General features: G+C 41.3%; 1 pseudogene; it reads left to right on the top strand.

Moving 5' to 3' along the window:
* The first annotated feature begins 7,561 nt into the window (after positions 1–7,561).
* Positions 7,562–9,608, top strand: LOC100668321 (eukaryotic translation initiation factor 2A-like; annotated as a pseudogene).
* The last annotated feature ends 834 nt before the right edge of the window (positions 9,609–10,442 follow it).

Raw genomic sequence — 10,442 nt, 5'->3', positions numbered from 1 at the left:
CGACCTTGGGGGTTCCTTGACTGTCACAACCTGTGAGCGGGATCCCTGCTTTCCAACCTGCTCATCTTGGGTTTACCAGCTTCTGCAGGTCTGTGAATTGGGAAGGACTCTATCTTGATCCAAGGACTTGGGACGTTCCAATCCCTATGATCACGAGAGCTATTTCCTTAATATAAATCTCTCTATATAGGAATCGACTCGACGGCACTGGATTTTTGTTTTTTTAATACATATTTATACGCATTACTGGTTTTGCTTCTCTAGAGAGACCAGCCTAAGACAGTGTCCAACCCCACAATTTCTGATTCAGTTAGTCTGGGATGGACCTGAGAATTTGCATTTCTAACAAGCTCCCAGATGATACTGATGTAGCTGGTCCGTGGACCACACTTTGAGAACCACTGGTCTACTCAACAGGGAAATTCCTCAAATAGTGAGGATAATAGTGTATTGCTTCATGGAACTCCTTACAATTTCCTTTAAAAAAAAAATTTCATTGCAAATAAAGAATAAAATGGTTAATATGCATTCAGAATTTGAAAATAGAATAACTTGTGATATCATGGCCATATTACCATGTGCTGATTCACTGACATTGATGGTTGGCTGGGGGAAAATGGAGACAGGGATCCTGTATAAAGAGTGGTTAAATGTGTAGCAGGAAATATGGGGCAATGCACCTGTTAGCCACAAAATTGATTGTAATTCTTGAAATCCTCCTTCAGCTGGTCTGTTTATCTACCTCAAGAATGGTACAAAAACTAAAAAATGCCCTCCGTGTCCATTCTGCCACATATCTAACTGAAAACATCTGAGCTCTTAAGTCAGCTTATTGCTTTACTCATCTGATGTAGGAAGGCAACTTCATTCTAAAACCTTTGTTGATACAAACTACCTCTAGCTTGTCAAGTTCTGTTAGACCCAATACCTATGTGATGGAAAAGGAAACTATATAAAAACTGCCTCTAGCTTGTCAAGTTCTGTTAGACCCAATACCTATGTTATGGAAAAGGAAACTATATAGGACACTTAATTTGGCATCCCAAAATCCATTTCTTTGTGATCACTCTTTGATCCTACATTCCCTCAGCATTTGTATGTTCAATCTATACCATACTATTGTGCACATAATATGTTCCTTTACAATTTACCTCTTGTTGTTTGTGTGTGTGTGCATGTATCCACAAATCTATCAAAAACTCAGCCAAAGCAAGAATACACTCTATCTTGTATGTCCTCACAGCATTGTGTCATTACTATAGGAATATTGTGGAAAGATTAAAAAAAAAAAAAGTGGAAAGATAGTGAGCGAAAAATCCCTGAACAAAGCCAGATGCCTAGTAGAATATTGATAAACACTTTTCCTTTGGGTGTGCCACTTGCTACGTTTATCTTCTTTATCAGGAATTAATGCAGATTGTAGAGATAAACCATTTGACATTTAGAAAATTTATAAATAAAAGTGCAGGTAATTATTTGATGAAAATTACTGTTGATTGGACAGAGACTATAGCTATTAAAAATAAATGAGCTGAGCAAAAAGGTTAAAAAAACTGTGGATGAGTGGAAAAATGAATAGGAATCTGTGTCTGCACGACACCTCCATGGGAACAGTCTGCCCCCACTCAAAAAATAAAAAAAAATCACTGCCGTCCAGTCCATTCCGACTCATAGTGACTCTATAGGAGAGAACAGAACTGCCCCATAGGAAATCTTTAGGGAAGCAGACTGCCACATTTTCCTCCTATCACACCTTCCTCCCACCTAGCAGCTGGTGGGTTTGAACCACGACCTTCCAGCTAGCAGCCCAGCATTTAACCACTAGGCCACCAGGGTTCCTGAGCTCAAAACAAAACAAAACAAAAAAACCCTTGCAATCAAGTTGATTCCAAGCTATAGCGACCCTATAAGGACAGAGTAGAACTGCCCCCGTTGGGTTCCCAAGGAGCACCTGATGGATTCAAACTCCTTAGCCAAACCCGTTGCTGTCCAGTTGATTCCAACTCCCACGCCTAGCGTCACCCAAACACTCCCTGCTAAGCTCCATCCCTCAGCCCAGGCCATCCTCCCCTGGCCTTGCTCCTCCTTGCTTGGATCAACAGCTACTGCACAAATCCTTCCCAGTCTCCTGGTGTTGAAATCCTTGTTTTCTTTGGAAACGTGCTCAAAGCACCGCCAAATCATCCCTCTCTTCTTTCCTAGCCCGTCGTTCTAATCTGCCAATTAAATTACATACTAGCATACGCTGCTGAACAGTTTCCAGTGTACCTGTCAGCCAGATGTAGTTTTCCGAAAAGTGGTCTGCAGTTGCACCTTCCACGGAGTGTCACACAGAAAAGCCATTCCAGTGCTCAGCTAGTAAATACATACTTTCGAGTATTTACCAGGAATAATGTTTTAGTTTGAAGATTAAAATTGTCAGATGTTTACAGATCCCTGAAATTGGAGGTTAGAAAGTCACGTAACGTTTAAAGTATTCGACGCGGGATAGTTAGAGAGGTTCTATAAAGCGGAAGAGGAAGGTTGAGCAACGGGTTCCTGGGGCTGGGTAGTGTTCAGGGGAATTTTCTCAGGTTCCAGAAACAACCGTTCACTCTAGATCGCTCTCACCCAGAAGTATGACTGTGGACAGCATCTCCAGAAGCCCCCAAGCACTGTGGAGGTATTACAGGTCGGAAGCCCACCCTCCTCCGCCAGCTGGACCCTAGGTGGGGGTCAGCGTGAAGGCGACCCCCTTCCTAGAAGCGCCCCCGCCCGTGGGAGGGGCAGCAGGAGAGAGGAGAAGGATCGCGTCCTCCCGAGTAAGATCTCTGCACCTTCTCTGCAAGAGCCAGCTTCTGACCGTCCCTACACCCGCGGGTGGAGGCAGCCACCGTCAGCCATGGGCCACTGAGGCCTCTGAGTTGCGCACCCGACGAAGCGAGGGCTGCGGCCATCGAGCCCCGAGGCGCTGGAACGTGGAAAGGGGGCAAGCCTGGACGTCCCAGCCCGCGGGGCCCAAGCCAGTCCCCGAAAAGGTCGCAACGGAATCCGACCGTGAACCCCGGGGTACACGTGGGGAGTTCCACGCCCGTTCCGTGGCCCCACCGCCAAGCCCCTTTTTATTCGTCCCCTTGAGTGTTCAGCCAGTTCAGGAGGGTGAGCGGGTGGGGAGAGAGGGCTCAGCCCCGAGACTGAAAGATGGGATAAGCGGGAGGGGAACACAGAGATGGCCGCAGGCCCGAAAGAAGGGAAAGATGGATAATGGTGCAGAAGTGGCCACATCCCTGAAGAATGGGCGAGGACGAAGGGGACAGAGTTGGCCTTAGCCCCGAATGGGGCAGGGGAAGAGGCGGTCGAAGACTCGAGAATGAGAGAGGACGGGGGCAGTGTCTCCGGACTTCCAGAGACCGCTAGTCAAGACCCTTCAGACGACCCCTGGCAGCCGTGGGAAGTCGGATTCAGAGCTGGCGGGGCCTTGGAGGCGCGCACACACCGACACTCCATAAAGCACCCGCGCTAAGAAAGCGCAATCTACAGCTTCCTCCCCCTGGTGCCGCAGCTGCGCTTCCGCGCGTTCCCGGACGCTCGACCTCTAACCTGAGGGCCAGCACCTCGCCATCAGGGTCACAAACGCACTGTGACTTCGGTTCCCAGGGATCGGTGCTGGGACACCTGACACAACGCTGAAAGAAACGGAGAAACTGAACGTCCTCAGGAGGTCGAATCCGCGTCCGCGGTTCGGCGCTGGGTCATTGCGCGCAGGATCCCGGCTCCAGGAGGGTGCATCCTACCTGCTGCCTGTTGTGCCCGCGCTTTAATCCCACAGGGCGTCCTCGTGTCCCAGACTGTCCCGGCAGGGCCACCAGGGGGCGATGGAGAAAGGGAGACTCCACGTGAATCGCTCACGTCCAATCAGCTGGTCTAACTCTCCCAGCCTCCAGCAGAAAGTCACTTCCAAATTTCGAAAGCCAACGTTTAAACTGGTACATTCTACGGTAATATTAATTCACTTGAAGCCCGCTGCTTCTCTCCTTTTCCTTTTATCCCAATTTAGTGTTTTGTTTTTGGTTACTTTTATTTTTGGTTTGTTTTGCATGTTGAACGCAAAGTGATTTAGCACAAACGCACCACACAAGGCCTAAAGAGGCAAATTGAATAGGCTCCAATTTAATTTTATAGTCTTGAATCCATCGTGGATTGGGTATAAGATACAGGCAGGTCCAGATTACCAGTAGGTTCCCTTCCTTAAAAACCTGTCTTTAAATCGAATTTGTTCCTAAGGTGGAACAGTTAGAGTTTAAATCTAACAGTCAAATATTTGCCTTAGTATAAAGTCGATAGTGTACCTTTCTTTGTATAAAAATAATTAAAGAAACACTTCCAGATACACTGAAACATCTTTAACACAATTGTTTGTTGTTAGGTGCCATCCAGTCTGTTGGATGCATAGTGATTATGTAAAACCAAACACTACCCAGTCCTGCACCATCCTCACTGTCGTAGCTATGTTTGGCCCATTGTTGCAGCCACTGTGTCAATCCATCTCATGGAGGCCTTCCTCTTTTTCACGGACCTTCTACCCTACCAAGCATGATGTCCTTCTCCAGGGACTGGTCCCTCTTGATAACAAGTCCAAAGTAGGGGAGTCGAAGTCTCGTCATCCTCACTTCCAAGGAGCACTCTGTCTGTACTTCTTCAAAGACAGACTTGTTCTTTCTTCTGGAAGGCCATGGTATATTTAGTATTCTTGGCCAGCACTACAATTCAAAGGCATCAATTCTTCTTTGGTCTACTTTATTCATAGTCCAGCTTTCACATGCATATGAGGCGATTGAAAAATATTATGGCTTCAGCCAGGTGCATCTTAGTCTTCAAAGCACCATCTTTGCTTTTCAATACTTTGGAAAGGTCTTTTAGAGCAGATTTGCCCAATGCAATGCATCATTTAATTTCTTGACTGCTGCTTCCATGGATATTGATTGTGGATCCAAGTAAAATGAAATCCTTGACAACTTCAATCTTTTCTCTGTTTATCATGATGTTGCCTATTGGTCCAGTTGTGAGGATTTTTTTTTCTTTATGTTGAGGTGTAATCCATACTAAAGGCTGTAATCTTGGATCTTCATCAGTAAGTGCTTCACATCTTCTTCACTTTCAGCAAGCAAGATTGTATCCTCTGCATATCATAGGTTGTTAATGAGCCTTCCACCAAACCTGATGCCACATTCTTCTCCATACAGTCCAGCTTCTCAGATTATTTGAATAAGTATAGTGAAAGGATATTACCTTGACACACATCTTTCCTGATTTTGAACCACACAGTATCCCCTTGCTCTGTTCAAATGAGTGCCTCCTGGTCTATGTACAGGTTTTGCATGAAGACGATTAAGCGTTCTGGAATTCCCATTCTTCACAATGTTATCCATATTTGTTATGATTCACCTTTAATGCAATAAATCAAACCAAACCTGTTGCCCTCGAGTTGATTCCAACTCAAAGCGACCCTATAGAGTTTCCAAGAAGCAGCTGGTGGATTTGAAGTGCTGACCTTTTGGTTAGCAGCCAAACACTTAACCACTGTACCACCAGGGCTCCTTAACACGATAATATAGTAATAATAAGAATGTCTTGATGCATGTTACAAGGTAGCACCCATTTGTTATTGCAAACCAGTGTACATACCTTGAGTTTTTAATAAAATGAACTTTACAGGGGTTAGTTTGTAACTATAGGTTGTACATAAGTAGACTTTCATAACCCAGGAACTGCCTATACTGGGAAAGCTATTTCCATTCTCTGTGACTCATTTTCCTCATCTTTAAAACATAGGTAATAACAGTACCTACCTTATAAGGCTGATATGAAGAGTTAGTGATGTGGCACAGGCAAATTGCCTGGCACATAGTAAGCACTCAGCACTCTCTTCCTCACAAAATTATAATGTGTTACAATTGAAAGAGCTTTAAAGATACAGATTTTCTATTATACTGCCAAGTTGTTTGTCAGGAGTGATTGGGAAACCCGCTCCCTCTGTTAGCAGTAGTTTGTGCAGTGGTTAGGAATATGGACCTGGGTTGCAATCCTGCCGTCCACCTCTAGGGGAAGTGTGACCTTGAGCAAGTCACTTCACCTTCTCTATTCCAATTACATCATCTGTAAAGTAGGGGTGATAACAGTTGTTAGTGGGAACTAAATAAGTTAATATTTGTAATTAATTTAGAATATTTACCACTGAGTGTGTATTTTGAAAATGTAGAACTTACCTTTTAACCTGATAACTTTCGTAATTCAAATTCACCATAAATTTAGCCTTCTTAGAAACACTTCCAGCTACATTTGCATTTTGCTCTAAACATTTTTATATTTTATTTCAAAAAGCAATTATAAGACTAATCGTGATGGTTACTGAATGTTTCAGTAACTGGAATTAATAATTTTTGAAAAAAATACTGTATCCCCTATAGGGTCGCTATGAGTCAGAATCGACTTGACGGCACTGGGTTTGGTTTTTTTAGCAAATTATGCTACTTGAAGTCTAAGATTTTATTGGCAATGTTAATTATTCTTATATATTATAAAAATTACATTTTATATCTTTGAGGAATCTATTCAGTATGCAACAAGTATCTTACTGAGCCTAATACTCTCAATCTTTAAGAATATCCTTTCTTCTTGCTATTTATATGAATCCAATGGGGTTTTACATTTACTATGAAATATTTTACGTGTATGAAAGAACATGAAAAAAGACAATATCTGTACCCAATACCCAGTTCAAGAACTGAAGTATTATCGTGAATCTCCCGTGTAGTCTTCCTAGATGGTCTCTTAGCACACACTGCCATAAGCAACAGTAAAACATTACTTTGAATTTGTTGTTTATCATTTTCAAGCATTTGATTCTCTTTTGCCTTGCAAATATGTATCTCCCAAAGCACATATTTTGCATATTTTAAACCTTTGTGTATTGGAATAATTCTCTTTTACTCTTCTATGACTTGTTTTTGCTCCCTCAAAATTATGTATTTGAGACTCATCTATGTTGATAAGTCTGTCTGTGGTTCATTCACTCTGACACTGTATTATTAAAATCCATCAAAAGAATATGTAATACTTTATCTATTCTCCTACTGATATTTTGCTTTTCCAAAAAAGGCTGCTCTCAACTTCATTGTGCTGTCTCCTTGGGCATATTTGCAAAGGTTTCTCAAAATATTTCCTTAAGCATGGAATTGCTGGTTATAAAATATGTTCTTATTTTCTGAGCCTGAAAATTATGTTACCCAAGTGGGGATTTTAATTTAGTCATTCAACAAATGTTTAATGAGCGTTTACTATATGATGAGTATCATGCTAGGCATAGACGATACAGCACTAACATAGTAGGCATGGACTTTGTCCTCGTGGTACTTGTACTACTGTGGGATGTTAGAGAGATTCATACATTGGGAAAAGTTTTGTGGTAAACGATGTCTAAGATCTTATTTAATTCTGAAATTTTATGATTCTGTGAAAGCAGAGATGATTCTATTAACTAAAATTCTCTTAACACCTAACTGTGTGCTCTTTCCAGGACAAGATGGTGCCATCCACATCACTTCCGGCAGTCAGAAGGTTGGAAGGATTCTGCATGGTGAATGGACCACCACATTTTACAGAAAGCACATTACTCCCAAGGGAATGTGGGGAAAATTACAAAGTCCATACTTTTAGTAAGAATGGGACCTTGGTTGTCTGGGGCAATGGAGAAAAGTAAATGTTATCAGTGTCACTAACAAGGGACTACCACACTCCTTTGACCTCCAGAAGCCAGTTTGCCTTGAGTTCTTGCCAAAAAACACTGTCTTGGCAATGTGGCAGACTTACACTACTTCAAAAGATGGCAGAACTCAGGCACCTAACCTACAACTTTCTGATGAGAAAACTGGAACATTTTTGAAATCTTTCCTCCAGAAAAAAATGCAAAACTGGTGTCCATCCTGGTCAGAAGATGAAACTATCTGTGCAAGAAATGTTAACAATGTTTTCTTTGAAAACAACAATTTTAATACAATTGCAAAGAAACTGCATTTGCCAAAAATTAATGATTTTGTGTTATCATCTGGACCCCAACCATACAAGGTGGCTGTCTATGTTACCAGGAAGTAAGGGTGTCTTTCATTTATTAGATTATAAAAGTACCCAAACTTTGGTAGATCGACTGACGGCACTGGGGGTTTTCATGTAGCTTTAGCCAAAAAAAGTTTCTTTAAGGCTGATAAGTTTACAATGCTGTGGAATAAAAAAAGCTACTGCTGTGTTGGTAATAGCTAGTACAGGTTTTGACAAGACAGAAGCTTCCTACTATAAGGGACAAACACTATACCACATTGCAACAAATGGAGAAAGTGCCGTAGTGCAATTACCAAAAAATGGCCCCATTTATGATACAGTTTGGAATTTTAGTTCTACTGAGTTTTGTGCTGTGTATGGTTTTATACCTGCCAAAGCAACAATTTTCAACTTGAAATGTGATCCTGTATTTGACTTTGGAACTGGACCTCATAATGCAGCCTACTGTAGCCCTTATGGGCATATATTAGTATTAGCTCGATTCAGAAATCTGGGAAGACAAATGGAAGTGTGGGATATTAAAAACTAAAACTTATTCCAGACCAGTGACCTCTGATTCTACATATTTTGCTTGGTGCCTAGATAGTGAGCATATTTTAACAGCCACATGTGCTTCCAGGTTACATGTTAATAATGGGTTCAAGATTTGGCCTCATACCAGCTCCGTCTTACACAAGTATGATGTGCCATCAAATGCAGAAATATGGCAGGTTTCTTGGCAGCCATTTTTAGATGGAATATTTCTAGCAAAAACAGTAACTTACCAAGCAGTAGCAAGGGAGGTACCCAGTGAGGAACCTAAAGTTGCAACAGCTTAGAGACTCCCAGCTTTAAGAAAAACCAGTCATCAGTTCTAAACTGTATGAGGAGGAACCACCTTAGAATATGAAACCACAATCTGGAAGTGCTAAAAAAGAAGAAAAAAAAAAAAAGTAGCCACTATCAAAACCAGCCCTTAAAAATCAAAGAAAACATAAAACTAGGAAAGCTGCAAAACAGGAAGCAAGGAAGTGAAAACATCCAGATTTGGCACCTACTTTTTTTTTTTTTTTTTTTAGGAAACCCTGGTGGCACAGTGGTTGAGTGCTACAGCTGCTAACCAAAAGGCCAGCAGCTCGAATCTGCCAGGCGCTCCTTGGAAACTCTATGGGGCAGTTCTACTCTGTCCTATAGGGTCACTATGAGTCGGAATCGACTCGACGGCAGTGGGTTTGGTTTTGGTTTTTGGTTCTACCCCACAGCATACACCACGGAATACCGCCCCTCAGTCAACTTCTGGAGACCTTGATATAGACAAAAACAGTCAAGAACCTAAAGAAGAAATCAAAAGCAATTAAACAATTGAAAGAATAAGCAACAACTGGAAAACAGCTAGAAAAACAATCAGTTGAAGAAAATTCAAAAAGAGAAAGCCTTTCTCCAAGAGCTGGAGGATTTGCAATTGGGTATTTAAAGATTCACAGAGAGGAAGTGGTTTCCAGAAATCAGTGCAAACACACCTTCTGTTAAACTCATTGTCTTACGTGGAATATCTATGTGCCCACACTTAATGCTCATTTGTAATTTTAACCATTTCTCCAAGATTCTAAAAATGTGTGTAATTATTTAGTAATGTCAATTAAATTGACTTTTCCTACATCCTGTATCATGTCAGTATTCAATACAGAAAAGGGACATATAAATTTTTTGGCTAAGCTCGACAGATTGAAAGACAAATGTCACCGTTTTTCAGTGGAGGACAATATTTACCATATCAGTGAATAAAAACATTTTAAATTAAAAAAAAAAAAACCTGAACATGTATTTTTTTTAATTTTCTTCAGCAGCACTTCATTATTTAAAAGGAAACTGTGAAATGAAGCAATAATACAGAACTTAATGAGACAAAGCAATGAAAGAATATTAAGTTCTTGCTCTCAAGGAAGAGCAAGAGATCCAACTGAGAAGTATGCAGTTGGGAGTAGCAAATAATAGGTACTAGAAAAATAACTCCCATTGAAATAAGCAGAAAGAAACAATATGGGTTGTACCAAAGCTGTTGTAAGAAAAAAAAAAAAAAAGAAGCTAGGTTAAAAAAAAAAAAAAAAAACAGCTGAAAAGTGCACTTAAAAAATGATGTCTAAAGCAAGGGAAATTAAAAATATGTGTATTTTCATAAAATGAAGAAATTATTAAAAAGAGAGCTTCTCTGAGACAAGAAATTAAAAAAATGCTACAGGAGCTCAGAGGTAGGCTTCAGACACAGTTATGTCAGGAACCTTCCCTACTCCCCGCAGAGGTGGCAGCTCGGGAAAGAGTAAGGAAAAGTCCCTCCTACCCCTTTAAAAAAGAGGTTTCAAAATCTTGAC

This window comes from Loxodonta africana, chromosome 4 (assembly GCF_030014295.1).
Source record: "Loxodonta africana isolate mLoxAfr1 chromosome 4, mLoxAfr1.hap2, whole genome shotgun sequence".
NCBI lineage: Eukaryota > Metazoa > Chordata > Mammalia > Proboscidea > Elephantidae > Loxodonta > Loxodonta africana.
The sequence above is the reverse complement of the archived record's forward strand: the minus strand, read 5'-3'. Positions and strand labels throughout refer to the sequence as shown.